Source organism: Scyliorhinus canicula, chromosome 4 (genome assembly GCF_902713615.1).
Source record: "Scyliorhinus canicula chromosome 4, sScyCan1.1, whole genome shotgun sequence".
Lineage (NCBI taxonomy): Eukaryota > Metazoa > Chordata > Chondrichthyes > Carcharhiniformes > Scyliorhinidae > Scyliorhinus > Scyliorhinus canicula.
The window spans coordinates 89,601,598-89,618,558 of NC_052149.1; the positions used below are offsets into that span (position 1 = coordinate 89,601,598).

Below are 16,961 nucleotides of genomic sequence, written 5' to 3' on the forward strand. Positions count from 1 at the left end.
CTAACAGCTCTTAACTCTGCAAGGAAAAGCTGGACAGGACAAGGGAGTTACACAGATGCAAGCTTCCTAAGGAACAATATGCAATCCAGATAACCAGGGAATTGGGACAGTCTGGGAATTGAGAGTTAAACCAATTGTGAAGAGTTTGTACAGCCGTCAAGACAATGAAATCCTAAAAGGGGTTGGTATACAATCCTGAACTGGATTCACTGTTGAAAGTGGAGTGGAAGCTTGGGTTGAAGGAGTCATTTGTAAAACCTGGACTGAATTCCAGAATGCAAACTGCTGAGGGAAAGCATAATTATGAGAGAAGATTTTAAAGCATGTTTTTGGGAGTGGAGTCTGTAAACTCAGATAACAGTCATCTGGGGAATTCTGAGGAAACAACTGTTCACTTGAGGTTCAAAGTGGAAAGTGTATTTGTCCACAGTCATCTGGTATGCTTAAAGGGGACTTTGTGCTAATTAGACCATTTTAGATTAAGATGTATGTGTAATCTGTGTTTTTCCTAAAACCTGTGTGTAATTGTTGAGCTAAGGGGGAAAATAAAGGCATATCCAATTTTTTCATGATTTATTTTATTTATTAATAATGTATTTTCTTGTTGTTAAAACTAATTAGCAGTCCTGTGACTCTGTTCCTCCACGTTTAATGAAATAAATAAAAGTTATGGTTTTCTGAGCTAGGGTTCCATTCTGGAATCTTCCCATCCAGTTATGACATCAACTGGGATCATAACAGTTTGCATAAGAATTGGAACACCCTCTGCCCCTTCCTCAATGGCCACATTTTTTTCACAGTTCCATTCCTTCCTGGGGTCTGTGCAATCGCCAGTAACCAAAACACACAAACGTGCCCGGGGCAGCACGGTAGCATATTGGTTAGCACAGTTGCTTCACAGCTCCAGGGTCCCAAGTTTGATTCCCGACTTGGGTCACTGTCTGTGCCGAGTCTGCACGTTCTCCCCGTGTCTGCTTGGGTTTCCTCTGGGTGGGCTCCGGTTTCCTCCCACAGTCCAAAGGTGTGCGGGTTAGGTGGATTGGCTATGCTAAATTGCCCTTAGTGTCCAAAAAGGTTAAGTGGGGGTTATTGGGTTATGGGGATAGGGTAGAGATGTGGGCTTGAGTATTTCTTTGAAATGAAATGAAATGAAAATCGCTTATTGTCACAAGTAGGCTTCAATGAAGTTACTGTGAAAAGCCCCTAGTCGCCACATTCCGGCACCTGTTCAGGGAGGCTGGTATGGGAATTGAATCGTGCTGCTGGCCTGCCTTGGTCTGCTTTAAAAGCCAGCGATTTAGCCCAGTGTGCTAAGGGCTGGTGCAGACTCGATGAGTCGAATGGCCTCCTTCTGCACTGTAAATTCTATGATTCCTTGTTCTGCATTTTGTTTTACAGTCTAGTATATTGGGATCTCGATTTGACAACTTGAAGGAACAAAGTTTTCACCTTGGAACACTGCAGGAATAGCAAGTAGACATACAATCATAGAACACACAGTGCAGAAGGAGCCATTGGGCCCATCGAGTCTGCACCGACCCACTTAAGCCCTCACTTCCACCCTTTCCCCGTAACCCAATAACCCCTCCTAACTTTTTTGGTCACTAAGGGCAATTTATCATGGCCAATCCACCTAACCTGCATGTCTTTGGACTGTGGGAGGAAACCGGAGCACCTGGAGGAAACCCATGTAGACACAGGGAGAATGTGCAGACTCCGCACAGACAGTGACCCGGCAGGGAATCGAACCTGGGACCATGGTGCTGTGAAGCCACAGTGCTATTCGCTTGTGCTACCGTGCTGCCCAATCGAACAAGATGAATTTTTAGCTAAGCAAAGCAAAATACTGCGGATGCTGGAATTTGAAACAAACAGAATGCTATAAAAAGGCACGGGGTCTGGCAGCAGATGTAGGGAGCAGAAACAGAGTTGACCTATAGAGTCAGTTTCGCTCTTCATTAGAATTGAGGGTGGGGTAATCTGTTGGGTATTAAACTGTGGCTGGAAGAGATTGCAACAAAAATGTAACAATCTTAATAACAAGATAGGTGACCAGGTGTGGGGGAGGTGGAAGGAGTGTTTTTGCATTGAGACAAAAGTATATAGGATATGAAAAAAGGGGGTTCAGATGGAGAGGAAAGGTCACAGCCTAAAGCTGCAGAACTCAATGTTGAGTCCTGAAAGCTGTAATGTGCCTAATCGGAAGATGAGCTGCTGCTCCTCCAGTTTGCATTGGGCTCCACTGGAGTAGTATAACAGGCCAAGGAATTTAATCCGTTGTCCTAATTCATAGCGCGCTGTTTCTTCTTTGGTATTACTGCTTTCCCTCACCTGTGTTTTTTCTCTTCCCTTTTACATGTTGCCTTCATTTCCTCCATTTCTGTCTATGCTCATATATAAAAATGATAACCATGATAGTAGGTTCTGAACCATTATTGACTAAGTATATATCCTCAAAAACTGAAATGGTGCATCGAATGGTTACTTCATTGGCTTTGCAACCCGCTCTGTGGTTAGTGTGTGTAAACCCTTTTTAAATGTCAGGCTATTACATCTGCCCTTTTCTGTCTGCTGTTGATGGGCTAAAAAGGCTAATGAACATCAGTCACAGACAGGCTTCTGGCAATAAGACAACCAGTGGACAAAAGGAGAGGCATGGATCAATTACTTGTGCCCAACGATGAGTTAAAACTGTTTAAAGCAAGACAGACACAGTAACATTAGGGCACATAGATGACCTTCAAAGTCCAACCTGCAAGCACAATTCCTGTGGAAATGTTGTGACTATTTATAGTATTCAGAGAATATGTAGAATAACCTGTTGTTGTGAAATGATTCTAAATATGTTTGTTGCACAATTTGTGAATAAGTCTCACTGAGTAAGTAGATAGTGGGTGATGAGGTTGGGGTGAATTTATCTTTTAACATGCTGTAGCCATCTGGGATGGCCACTTCCAACTTGGTAAAGAGAAACTCACAAAGCCTGGCGGATAAAATGGACAAGCCAAGACTCAAGCAGGCTCAGAGCCTGAAATGCATATTCGTAAGCAAGAAGTCCAGATGGTATGGAAACTCCTTCCAATCAGCATTTTAATGGGGCCAATTAACATTTGATGGCCCATCTTCACCAAAACAAAGGACTGGTACTCAAGCAACCGGGACAGTCCCAGACATTTCGGCGCCACTCCCTGTTCAAGGGAAACGCAAACAACAGGGTCAATGACCGCTTGGGACATGCCCAGCCATCCAGATCCCGGCCCACTTATTGCCTAAGGAATCGAACACAGTGATCAGGGATCGCCCAATTAGTAAGGCCCAAATCGAAGGACCGCCCAAAAGAGCGCGAAAACCCCCGAGTATAAGAAGAAGAGTTTGCCATATGTTCACTCTCTCTTGGTCCTGGTACCCCGGTCACGGCCATCGCCAAGTACAGCAACACCAGAAGCAAGTTCGAGTTCAACGTTCGCTACCAAACGGATGAGCCCAGCTGAGCAGCAGTTACTCCTTCGAACCCGATAGATCCAGAATTGAACAGCGGCCACTGTTTCTGACCTAAGCCGGGTGCCCGAAGTTAAGTACATGTTGTCTTAGTCGATAGGTGTAGTTAACTAGTAGTGTTGATCAAGTATTGAGGGGTACCTCGAGGTGAATGATACGGGGGAGGTTCAGGTGGGGGTGGTCTGGGAAGCCCTGAATTCGTGGGGAGCTGATATCCATCCAGGCACACAGGGAGAGGAGCGAGAGGAGTGAGAGGGATAGACTGGTGGGAAAGATGCTGGAGGTAGACAGGAGGTACGCAGAGGCATCAGAGGAGGGACTGTTGAGGGAGATGCGCAGCCTGCAGGCTAAATTTGATTTGCTGACCACTAGAAAGGCGGAGGCACAGTGGAGGAAGGCACAAGGGGCAGTGTACGAACATGGTGAAAAGGCGAGTAGGATGCTGGCTCATCAGCTCCGCAAGCGGGATGCGGCTAAGGAAATTGCTGGAGTGAGAGACAAGAGTGGGAATGTGGTGCGGAAGGGGGTAGAGGTGACCGAGGTCTTCAAGGGCTTTTACGGGGAACTGTACCGGTCGGAGCCAACGGGGGAGAGGAGGGGAATGGAGAGGTTCCTCGACGGGCTTTCTTTCCCGAAGGTGCAGGAGGAGCAGGTGGAGGGGTTGGGTGCGCCGATTGAGCTGGAGGAGTTAGTAAAGGGGTCGGGCAGATGCAGTCAGGGAAGGCACCGGGGCCGGATGAATTTGTGGACCTAGTGGGACCCTTGCTGGTACAGACACTTAATGAAGCATGGGAATGGGGGACTTTGCCCCCGACGATGTCGCGAGCGCTGATCTCGTTAATCTTAAAGAGGGACAAGGACCCCCAGCAGTGTGGTTCATCCAGGCCCATATCTCTCCTCAACGTAGATGCCAAGGTGCTGGCAAAGATCCTGGCCACCAGGATAGAGGACTGTGTGCCAGGGGTTGTGCACGAGGACCAGACAGGGTTTGTGAAGGGAAGGCAGCTGAACACGAATGTGCGGAGATTGTTGAATGTCATCATGATGCTGGCGATTGAGGGGGAGGCAGAGATAGTGGTGGCGCTGGATGCGGAGAAGGCCTTCGATAGAGTGGAGTGGGGGTACTTATGGGAGGTGTTGGGGAGGTTTGGATTTGGTGAAGGGTTTATTAGATGGGTGAGGCTGCTATATGAGGCGTGCGTGGCCCCGAATGGGAGGAGGTCGGAGTACTTCCGGCTTTACCAAGGGACCAGGCAGGGTTGCCCCCTGTCCCCCTTGTTGTTTGCATTGGCAATCGAGCCGCTGGTGATGGCGTTGAGGGATTCAGAGAGGTGGAGAGGTTTGGTGCGAGGTGGGGAGGAACATAGGATGTCGTTGTATGCCGATGACCTGTTACTGTATGTGGCGGACCCGGTGGGAGGGATGCCGGGGGTGATGGAGCTGCTAGCTGAGTATGGGACCTTTTCAGGTTATAAACTAAATTTAGGCAAGAGTGAGGTGTTTGTGGTGCACCCTGGAGACCAGGAGGAAGGAATTGGTAGGCTCCCGCTTAGGCGGGCAGGGGAGAGTTTTAGGTACCTGGGGGTGCAGGTGGCCAGGGACTGGGGGCCTCTTCACAAACATAATTTCACCAGGCTTGTAGATCAGATGTAGGAGGAGTTCAAGAGGTGGGACATGCTGCCATTGTCGTTGGCGGGGAGGGTGCAGTCCGTCAAAATGACGGTGCTTCCGAGGTTCTTGTTCCTCTTTCAGTGCCTGCCCATCTTCATCCCCAGGGCCTTCTTTAGGAGAGTGACTAGCAGTATCTTGAGCTTTGTGTGGGCACATGGGACTCCGAGAGTGAAGAGGGTTTTCCTGGAGCAAGGGAGGGATAGAGGCGGGCTGGCGCTGTCCAACCTTTTGGGGTACTATTGAACGGCCAATGTGTCAATGGTGCGTAAATGGGTGATGGAGGGGGGAGGGGCGGCGTGGAAAAGAATGGAGATGGCGTCATGTAGAGGTACGAGCCTGGGTGCCATGGTAACGGCGCCGTTGCAGCTCTCCCATAAGAGGTATACCACGAGCCCGGTGGTAGCGGCGACCCTAAGAATCTGGGGACAGTGGAGACGGCATAGGGGGGAAACAGGGGGCTCGATGGAGGCTCCATTGGGTGGCAATCATCGGTTCATCCCGGGGAACAAGGATGGGGGATTTAGGGGGTGGCAAAGGGTGGGCATCAGTAAATTGAGGGACCTGTTTATTGGCGGGAGGTTTGCGGGCCTGGGGGAAATGGAAGATAAATTTGGGCTTCCCCAAGGGAACATGTTCAGATACTTGCAGGTAAAGGCGTTTGCTAGGCGACAGGTAGAGGGATTCCCTTTGCTGCCCTCGCGGGGGACGATGGACAGAGTGCTTTCGGGGGTGTGGGTCGGAGAGGGGAAGGTGTCTGACATTTATAAGGTAATGCAGGAGGTGGAGGAGTCGTCAGTGGAGGAGCTGAAGGCTGAATGGGAGGGGGAACTTGGGGAGCAGATAGAGGACGGGACTTGGGCGGATGCCTTGGAGAGAGTCAACTCTTCCTCTTCATGTGCGAGGCTTAGTCTCATCCAATTTAAGGTGCTGCACCGGGCCCACATGTCCGGGACTAGGGCGAGTAGGTTCTTTGGGGGTGAGAACAGGTGCACCAGATGTTCGGGGAGTCCAGCGAATCATGCCCATATGTTCTGGGCATGCCCAGCACTGGAAGAATTCTGGAAGGGGGTGGCGGGGACGGTGTCGAGGGTGGTTGGATCCAGGGTCAAACCAGGGTGGGGACTCGGGATTTTCGGAGTTGCAGTGGAGCCGGGAGTGCAGGAGGCGAAAGAGGCCGGTGTCCTGGCCTTTGCGTCCCTAGTAGCCCGGCGGAGGATCTTGCTGCAGTGGAAGGATGCGAGGCCCCCAAGTGTGGAGACCTGGGTCAATGACATGGCGGGATTTATAAAGTTGGAAAGGGTCAAATTTGCCCTGAGAGGATCAGTACAAGGGTTCTATAAACGGTGGCAGCCTTTTCTGGACTTCCTGGCTCAAAGATAGGTATCTTGGTTAATAGCAGCAGCAACCGGGGTTGGGGGGTGGGGGAGGGGGGGGGGGGGGGGGGGGGGCAAGGTGGGGGGGGGGGCAAGGGGGGTGTTCCTTATTATAGTTTCTATTTTTTTCCGCTACGGTTATGTAACTTAACATTGTGTTAATTTAAGTTGTTAATATGTTGGGTTGTTTATTGAGGAGGGGCGAAGGTTCATGATTGTTGTCATTATTTTAGTTGATATTTTAGTATGGTTTGATGTTGTATAAATTCAAAACTTTTCAATAAAAATTATTTAAAAAAAAAACTAGTAGTGTTGATGTTGAATGACTAATTGTATGTAAATAAAGTACCCTTGACCTTGACCTAGCTAACTGGTGTTTGGCTCTTTGATCGATAGCCGGGTGAAACTTGTGGTGGTATCGCTTGATACCTGGAATTAGGCCACAGATAACCCAGAAAGAAGGGCAAATTCACTGATTGCCATAATTGGAACAGAGCCACAGAAAAGACAAAGTAAAAGAAACTCAAAACCGTTATTGCCGACATCTGACAGGACTCGACCCAGAAGTAACTGTGTCACTCTGAGAGAACCCACAAAAGCATTGAATTAGAATCCAAATTGGCAAAGTAAATGAAACCACAAGCGAAACCAGTATCGATCAAACCTCCAGAATTCGGAAGTGTGTAATTTGCACGCATACTAACAAAGTGATATAAGGTAAACTCGATAGATTTTGTTGCGTGAAACTTTCAGGATTTGCATCAACCGGAATATAGCTTGAACCGTACCCGTGTTTGCACCACCGCTTTATTTCCCCTTGTCCCAAATTTCCGGTAGACAGAAGTAATTGTAGGGACGTCCATGAAGGCAATGGAACGCCTTATGCATCCACAAGAGCCTGAGGTCGCAGCGACCAATAGATCAGAACAGTGTCCCGTATGGGAAGAAGAGATTAGGAGATACCTAAAGGGGAAAGGATGGCCCCTATGGACCGAATTTTGCGCGAATGAAGAGACAGGTCCTGGCAGCATAGGACAGACTTGGTGGGACAGCCTGACCGAGATCCATAAAAAGAGTTTGACTAAGGTTCGTAAGCTGATGGCAATCGTGTCCTGTCTGGCAAAATTGCGAGGCACAGAGGAGGTCATGAGGACATTCCGCAAGCAGCTAGAGGAAAAAGAGAGAAGTAGAGAGGGAGATTTAAGTGAAAGTGAGAGATTAAATGTACAGCTCCGGGAGCAGTTAGCGACGAAGGACAAGGAAATGGATGATGTCAAGAGAGAACATCAATCCTGTCTCGCCCACATTAGCAGCTTCCAAATCCAGTACAATAAGGCCTACCAGGACACACAATGTGCTGTACAGGCAAGAGAAAAGACAGAGAATCAGGTACAGATCTTAAAGAAACAATGCGATGATTTGAAGGCAGCTTTCCGAGCACTCTACAGTTCCACCACGGAACAGAGGCAGAGTTCGGTAGATCATTCCAAATGCAGGCAGCAAATTGCAAAGCTGCAATCCCTGCTATCAGTTACAAATGGATTTAGAGACACCTTTGGCCCACAGCTAGACCAGGAAGACGGCCCTGATTGGCAGGAACTCAGTGAAACGGCGAAATGGTAGGTAAGTGAGACCGAAAATCAAAATATAGCCCCCCAGGCCCTGAAAATAAAAGCACCCGCACCACTGACTGCACAGGCAGCACCCAACCCAATGAACCCCATCACCACACAGCGCAGGGTGACCACGGAAGACCAACCCAATTTTGTGTACACAACCCCATTATCTGTCACCCAGTGAGAAGACGCCCGTGAGAAGATAGAGACTTTCCACCCCACATCAGATCCACATCACTTTTTTGAGTTAGTGAAACAACAAACCCTCATGTATGGTTTAGGGTAGCCGGAACAGGTTAAGCTCATAGTTATGTGCTTAGACCCCTCAGTTAGTTCAGCCCTTCCCGACCCACAAATTGTAGGAGGAGGTAGCCTCCAAGAAATGAAAACGGCCATTTTAGACGCCATAGGATATAATAGAGGAGTCCCGGTAGACGGACTCAACCGGTGCAGGCAGAAAAAGGGAGAGCATCCAACAGCGTTTGCTGGATGCCTTTGAATCCATTTTACTGCTGTATTTGGTGAGTTAGCCTGCGCCCATTTATCAGCAGACAATACGGCCAAATGGACCTGTGCGTTAGTGTCCCATGACACAGAGGCAGGACAGAAGGCATGTGCCAGTTACAACCCATCAGACCCAGCACACAATGAAGTGTGGGTTCTGAAACGATTGTCCAGAGCTTGGGAACAGTCTGTGCAGAAAAAGACAGAGCAGGAGAGAGTAGACGCCACAATGAATCCAGTAAGGGCACACCAAGACCCCGCATGGGTAAATGAAGGCAGAGTAACAGCGCCACACCCCAAGACACACGAATGTTATAACTGTGGACACAAGGGTCATTATGCCCGAGAATGCAATGCCCCCCCGAAGCAGCAAAGGAATCAGCATCTCCCCCCCCCCCCCCGAAACAATACCAGACCCATCCACAGCGTTAGCGCCCGACCAGATAAGTCGGCATGAATGGTACCGATTGACGGTGTTCGGGCTCCCCAACTTGGGTCTGCAATACCCTTTGGGATAAGTCCGGATGACCGGTCGTTGCAGGCACAGTCCGGGGACACCTATAGAGATCCTTTGGGACAGAGGAGGGTCCTGAACCACGTTTAACTCCTCCATCATGTATCAGAAAGAGATATGGCCCACTACGGACACCATTACCCTTATTGGCTTTACAGGTCACCTCCAGCAGGGACACATCACAGCCCCAGTGGACGTACAGCTCGGTACCATTAGGACAAAACATTTGGTTGTTTTAGTAGACTTGCCCAGGCAGCAGAACACGTCCTAGGCGTCGATTTCATGAGCGCGCACAACCTTTCATTCGACCCAGTTAACCGATGCATCTGGAAAATGGCTAGAGCAGCTCGAGACCCCACCACGCTCACAGTAGGAGATTATGCCCATAGAATCAGCTCAGTAGGAGAGTACTGGTTTGATCCACAAGCCATTACCACAGACATAGCGGTTGGAGAGGTCTTGAAAAGACATAAGGCAGCATTTGCCCAGCACAAGCACGACTGCGGCAAAATCCCAGGAATAGTAAACATTACAGGTCCCGACCCCAAGCCCCAGAAACAGTACGCCTTCCTCCAGCAAGCTGAGGGCGAGATAGCCAAGGTAATTCAAAGTTTATTGAATCCAGGCATGATTCGACCCGTCGCATCAACAAATAATGCCCCGATTTGGCCAGTAACAAAACCCGATGGATCATGGCGACTGACCATCGACGACAAAGAGTTGAACAAAGTGACTCCCCCAGCAGCCCCCACCGTTGCCACGAGTCTCGAGACCATGTTGAGACAGGCACTCCAGTCTAAATTGTTTACGGTATTGGATATTGTGGTCCATACCACTGGACAAAGCACGCTGTTATAAATTTGCGTTCACTTTCCAGGGACAGCAGTACATGTGGACGTGCCTTCCATAAGGCTTCCACAATTCCCCCTCCATTTTTCACAGACAATTGGCAAACGAATTATCTTAATTTTCACGCCCTGAATGCCTTGTTCAGTATGTGGACGACTTGCTCCTACAGATGGACACCAAGGAGGAGCACATCTCGCTTCTTTCTGAATTATTACAACTCCTTATTATGATTGGATGCAAAATTAACCCCAAGAAAGCCCAAATCCTTCAGGAAAATGTCACTTATTTAGGTACGGTCATCACGCATGGGAAGCGTGAAATAGAATTCAAACGGATTGATTCCATTGTAAATTTGCCCTTGCCCCGAAACATTACAGCACTGGGGTAATTTTTAGGACTGGTTGGATACTGTCGGAACCAAATAGACGGATTAGCCACAAAAGCAGCTCCACTCTCTGAGCTACTAAAGAAACAGGCCCCATGGAAATAGCTTCCACAGCACACGGATACTGTGGATGCATTGAAACGCGCCCTGAGCACAGCCCCCACTTTGCAAGCCCCAGATCCACACTCCCCGTATGCAATAGAGGTAGCGACCACAGACCGAACCCTTCCGGCCGTACTCCTGCAGGAAAGGCATGATCGTCTAGGACCCGTAGCCTATGCCTCACAACTCTTAGATCCGGTGGAACAAGGATTTTCAGCCTGCGAAAGTCACCTGTTAGCAGTTTTCTGAGCGGTACAGTACTTCTCGTACATAATCGGACTCAACCCAGTAACCATTTTGACCGAGCACACCCCGACACAGCTTTTATTGGACGGCAGACTAAAAGACGGCACAGTAAGCCAAATTCGAGCAGCGCAATAGACCCTACTCCTACAGGACACGACATCACTGTAAAACGGACAGAAACGCACACGTTTCTGGCCGATAATTTGCACTATGCAGGGACCCCACATGAGTGCGAAATCATAGCCCCCAAGCACCGCACAGGCCCCTTTGTTCCCGAGTCGGTACCAAGAAAGACAGATATCGGACCCCAGCCCACAGACAAAGCACTGAGAATTTACGTAGATAGCTCCTCCACAGTCCTTGAGGGAAAAAGGATAACAGACTGTGGTATTTATGTAGAGGACGCGCAGGGACGTGCTTTGGAAGAGATAGCTTTAAAGTTGCCTGGACACTTAGGTTCGCAGGCAGCCGAGTTAGCAGCCATCGCTTACATTGTCCAGCACCCCGACTCATTCCCGACCCCTGCAGACATATATTCGGACAGTTTGTACGTCTGCAACAGCCTGACAGAATTCCTACCCCTGTGGGAATCGAGAGGATTTATTTCCGCCGACGGAAAACCTCTACCCTCAGCCCCATTGCTCAAACATATCCTTCAGACAGCTAAAGGCAGGAAATATGGCATAGTCAATGTAAGAAGTCACCATCGTTTCTCCCCACCCGGTAATGTGAAAGCTGACGCCCCAGCGAAGGCAGGCTCACGACCTGGCCACTTTTGGCAACCCCCCCGAGAGTGCCCCAGTACACGCAGTTCAGGTCTCACAGACCAACATCCAAGACCTAGCCCAGGCACAAAAAGAAGACGAAGCATTGAAGGAGATTTTAAAAGGAAACTTCCCAGCTCGGTAGCATTGTGGATAGCACAATCGCTTCACAGCTCCAGGGTCCAAGGTTCGATTCCGGCTTGGGTCACTGTCTGTGCGGAGTCTGCACATCCTCCCCGTGTGTGCGTGGGTTTCCTCCGGGTGCTCCGGTTTCCTCCCACAGTCCAAAGATGTGCAGGTTAGGTGGATTGGCCATGCTAAATTGCCCTCAGTGTCCAAAATTGCCCTTAGTGTTGGGTGGGGTTACTGGGTTATGGGGATTGGGTGGAGGTGTTAACCTTGGGTAGGGTGCTCTTTCCAGGAGCTGGTGCAGACTCGATGGCCCGAATGGCCTCCTTCTGCACTGTAAATTCTATGAAATTCTATGAAAAAGTTTAGGAATTCTTTGACAGTCCATGAGGGAATCGTTTTAAAAGATGGAATTTATGTAGTCCCCACCCAAGACAGGAATGAGATTGTAAATTCCATGATGAACATGGACACCAAGGGATTGAAGACACCCTTGCCCACCTCAGACCTCTCTGCTGGTGGCCTGATTTGTGCTCAAAACAACCCCGATAGGTATGCGAAAAAGCCCAGCTACGACACACCCGCCCGTGGATGGCCCGTGGACAAACCTTCAATTGGATTGTATTGGATTATATTGGTCCCCTCCCCCCCTGTAGAAATGGAATCAAGTATGTATTAGTGGTGATAGACACATTTACGAAATAGGTCGAAGCTTTCCCCTCGCGAACAAATACAGCCAAGTCCACGGCGAAGACCTTAACAGAGCTAATTTTTACAAGATGGGGACACCCCCGTAGTATTGAGTCGGACCAAGGTTCCCACTTTACAGGCAGGGTCATGAAAAATGTGATGACGATATTTGGGATTAAACAAAAGTTCCACATTGCCTATCACCCGCAGTCCAGCGGCATTGTGGAACGCATGAATCGGACACTAAAGGCCATACTTAGAAAGCTGGTGCAACGGCACAACACAACATGGGACACAGTACTCCCATTCGCACCGATACCCTCACATGGTGTGCGAATCTCGTTAAGTGGCATTCCCTGTCATACACAGTGGAAGCCTTACTAGTGAGAGCCATATTGTGCAGTGTCATTCAGCCAATTAGATTGCGAAAATGGAGGCGGAGAGCCTCCCGCCCTCCAGTATATACATTCAGAGCCCCTTTCCTCGGACTCCAGCAAACCCCACACTCTTTCTGAACCTTCCTCTTTAATAAATTTCGCGGTTGTTAGTTTGTTAAAAAGCTAATTTTTTTCTGTGTATAAATGTTAGTGATAGGTAGAAATGTGATGCTGCTATCGGATTTTTGTATTGTAAGATAAGTTATTTGATTGTTAAATAGCAGCATCAGTGTAGTCTAGTTAGAGACAGTTAGAGGTTCCCCTTTTTACTGAATGTTAAATGGCCCCTCAGGAATTCTTAGATATGTGTTGTTTAGGGAAAATTAGGTAAATGTTTTTGACCCATAGGACAGAGTAGAGTAGAACCTGTCCTTGGTTAAGGGTACCCGGCATTTCAGAGAACAAAGGAGACCCAGTATTGCGACCCTTCACGCTTCACGTTGAGGATCAAGAGGACAGAGTGTAGCCATCTGGGATGGCCACTTCCAACTAGGTACAGAGAAACTCACAAAGCCTGGCGGATAAAATGGACAAGCCAAGACTCAGGCAGGCTCAGAGCCTGAAATGCATATTCGTAAGCAAGAAGTCCAGACGGTATCGAAACACCGTCCAATCAGCATTTTAATGGGGCCATTAACATTTGATGGCCCATCTTCACCAAAACAAAGGACTGGTACTCAAGCAACCGGGACAGTCCCAGACATTTCGGCGCCACTCCCTGTTCAAGGGAAACACAAACAACAGGGTCAATGACCGCTTGGGACATGCCCAGCCATCCAGATCCCGGCCCACTTATTGCCTAAGGAATCGAACACAGTGATCAGGGGTCGCCCAATTAGTAAGGCCCAAATCGAAGGACCGCCCAAAAGAGCGCGAAAACCCCCTGAGTATAAGAAGAAAAGTTTGCCATATGTTCACTCTCACTTGGTCCTGGTACCCCGGTCATGGCCATCGCCAAGTGCAGCAATGCCAGAAACAAGTACAAGGTCAACACTCGCTATCAAATGGATGAAAATGAAATGAAATTAAATGAAAATCGCTTATTGTCATGAGTAGGCTTCAAATGAAGTTACTGTGAAATGCCCCTAGTCGCCACATTCTGGCGCCTGTTGGGGGAGGCTGGTACGGGAATTGAACCGTGCTGCTGGCCTGCCTTGGTCTGCTTCAAAAGCCAGCTTTTAGCCCTGTGCTAAACCAGCCCCAGGATGAGCCCAGCTGAGCAGCAGTTACTCCTTGAAACCCGATAGAACCAGAATTGAACAGCGGCCACTGTTTCTGACCTAAGCCGGGTGCCCGAAGTTAAGTACAGGTTGTCTTAGTCGATAGGTGTAGTTAACTAGTAGTGTTGATGTTGCATGACTAATTGTATGTAAATAAAGTACCCTTGACCTTGAACTAACTAACTGGTGTTTGGCTCTGTGATCGATAGTCGGTTGAAACTTGTGGTGGTATCATTTGATACCTGGCGACTCTAAGCATTAGGACATAGATAACCCAGAAAGAAGGGCAAATTACTGATTGCCATAATTGGAACAGAGCCACAGAAAGGACAAAGTAAAAGAAACTCACAACATCGCCCAAGTATTTTCTGAAGGGTTCGTGTTTCTGTGTATTTTATGTGTTCAAAAAACATCACTTGCTTGGTGTGAAATCCAGTGGAAATTACATAGATCTATTTTCACTTCTTTAAAGCAGTACAACAGCTTATTCAATCATATACTGCAGATGCCAGACTTTTTACAGATGAACAATGATCTTAAAATGTGCACACCAGCAGATTTTCCATAAAATGCTGTTTAAAATGCCCAAAATGCCCCAATGAGAATGGATTTGAGTGGAACTCGAAGATGTGGCTGAGGTTTAAATTATCATTATACAACTGTCTTCATTTCTAAATATGGCATTAAGTTACCAATAATGTTGGATGGAGATGAGGCTGAAACAAAATATGTAGAAGTCCACATGGACATAGTCATTGTTTTTAGAGCCCTATTTCTAGTAGACAGGCCTTGGTAGTATTTATATTATGGTGCTAAAAGAAATGGAGACTGTAACTACAAACCACTGGCTCATATATTTTACATCTCACTGTGATCAGGGATTGTTCCCATTTTTAAAAATCAATTTAAAAGTACCCAATTTTTTTTCTCCAATGAAGGGGCAATTTAGCATGGCTAATCCACCTATCCTGCACATCTTTTTGCATTGTGGGGGTGAGCCCACACAGACATGGGGAGAATGTGCAAACTCCACATGGACAGTGATCCAGGTCCATGATCAAACCCAGGTCCTTGGCGCAGTGAGGCAGCAGTGCTAACCACTGCACCACCAAGCCGCCCAAGAATTCCCTTTTCTAATAGCACTGACGGTGTGCCTATACCAGAGGGGGTCTACAGTGGTTCAGAAGGCAGTTCAGCACCAACATATTTGGAGTAATTAGGAATGAGGAATAAATGCTGGCAAGCCTGTGATACCCACATCTGAGATTGAATAATAATGAAAAGAATTTAAGAGTAAACCACCTTATTGTGGACCTGGTGTAACATAAGACCAGTCCAGCTCAGGACTGCAGATTTCCTTCCTTAAAGGACATTAATAACAAGATGGGTTTTAATGACAATTGATGATTGTTTCATGGGACCCTTACTGACACTACCTTTCAATTCCAGATTTTATTATTCATCAATTGTATTTAAGTTGCACTCTGCCATGATGGGATCCGAACCTGCCGTTCCCAGAGCCTCTGGATCACTTTTCCAGAGACAACAAGCTTCAGAAACCTAATTAGGACACCAGATGGGAGGGAAAGCCAGTAGGTTAGTGATGGAGTCAAGTGGTGTGAAACCTCCAGGCCCATTACCAACATATTGAAGCAGGTAAATCAAAGGCCATTGTTTGGAAGTTCCATCTACGGTTTCTGTTCAGCCTGAATTTTAGTGAGTGTTTCCTTATTTTAAAAAAATCTTTGCGACAGGTGCGCAAAATGCGCGGGAGGACCGGCGAACCATGTCCACATGTTTTGGACATGTCCAAAGCTTAGGGGATTTTGGTAGGGGTTTGCGGACGTCATGTCCACGGTGTTAAAAACAAGGGTGGCGCTAAGTCCAGAGGTGGCGATTTTTGGGGTGTCAGAAGACCAGGGGATCCAGGAGGAGAAAGAAACAGACGTTCTGGCCTTGGCTTCCCTGGTAGCCCGGAGGTGGGTACTATTAGCATGGAGGGACTCAAAGCCCCCGAAGTCGCAGACCTGGCTATCGGACATGGCTAGCTTTCTCTGTTGGGAGAAAATCAAGTTCGCCTTGAGATGATCACTGTTAGGGTTCACCCGGAGGTGGCAACCATTCGTTGACTTCTTTGCGGGAAATTAATCGTCAGCAGATGGGGGGGGGGGGGGGGGGGGGGGTAGTTTAGATTAGAGTAGGGGGTCAATAAGGGTGGTGGGACCTGTACGAGAGGTAAATGACTTTTGCACAATGTTTACGGTTTTCATGTATATTGTTGATTTTGTTGTTGTTACTGTACCAAAAATACCTCAATAAAATGTTTATTAAAAAAAATCTTCGCATGTCCCTCACTGAAATGTTGTTTGTTTTTAAATGAACACAGTAAAAATGTTCCAGAGTACAACACAAAGGATGTCCATGGAGATAGGGTCAAAGGTTTCAGCTGTTTGTTAGTTGTGCAGTGTTTGCAGTGTTTTCCTATCAGGAAGAGACATTTCCTGAATCCTTAATAGAGTCTTCACTGGCAGTCATAGTCCAAATCTCTGCCAACCAAGATTTTGCTATTTTTTGTATTTCCTCGGAACCTTGCATCTGATTAGATAATTTTAAGAATACAGGGGTCAAAAACAAGTTCCAGGCTACCATATAGATGAATAGCTTTACTTCCTGCAATGGTTATACTCTCCTCAGAAATTAAATACTCAACTGTGTAAAAGGTCCAAGTTGTGTTGGAGCTGTGAGTAACCTTAGCATGAACTTTAAATTCGCAGTCATTGTGAAAATATCCAAGCATTGAGGAGAATGTGAGGGTTTTGAAGCCTTTAATTAGTACCACCAGCATTCTGAATAGGCGTGCTCCTTGTGAAATCCTTGATTGCGGCCGTGAGCGACAAAGCTATCTGAGAGTAATGCAGGTTGGTCCAGCATTTTGTGTTTTATTTTGATGGGCGGATCTTTTG

At 47.7% G+C, this 16,961-nt stretch overlaps 1 long non-coding RNA gene across 2 annotated transcripts in view; it reads left to right on the top strand.

Annotated features, from left to right (window-relative positions):
- The first annotated feature begins 16,814 nt into the window (after positions 1–16,814).
- Positions 16,815–16,961, top strand: part of LOC119964782 — a 163,349-nt gene continuing 163,202 nt past the window's right edge. For both annotated transcript variants that reach the window (XR_005460361.1, XR_005460362.1), the window contains exon 1: positions 16,815–16,916. This is a non-coding gene — a long non-coding RNA (uncharacterized LOC119964782). The remainder of the gene's footprint in view (positions 16,917–16,961) is intronic.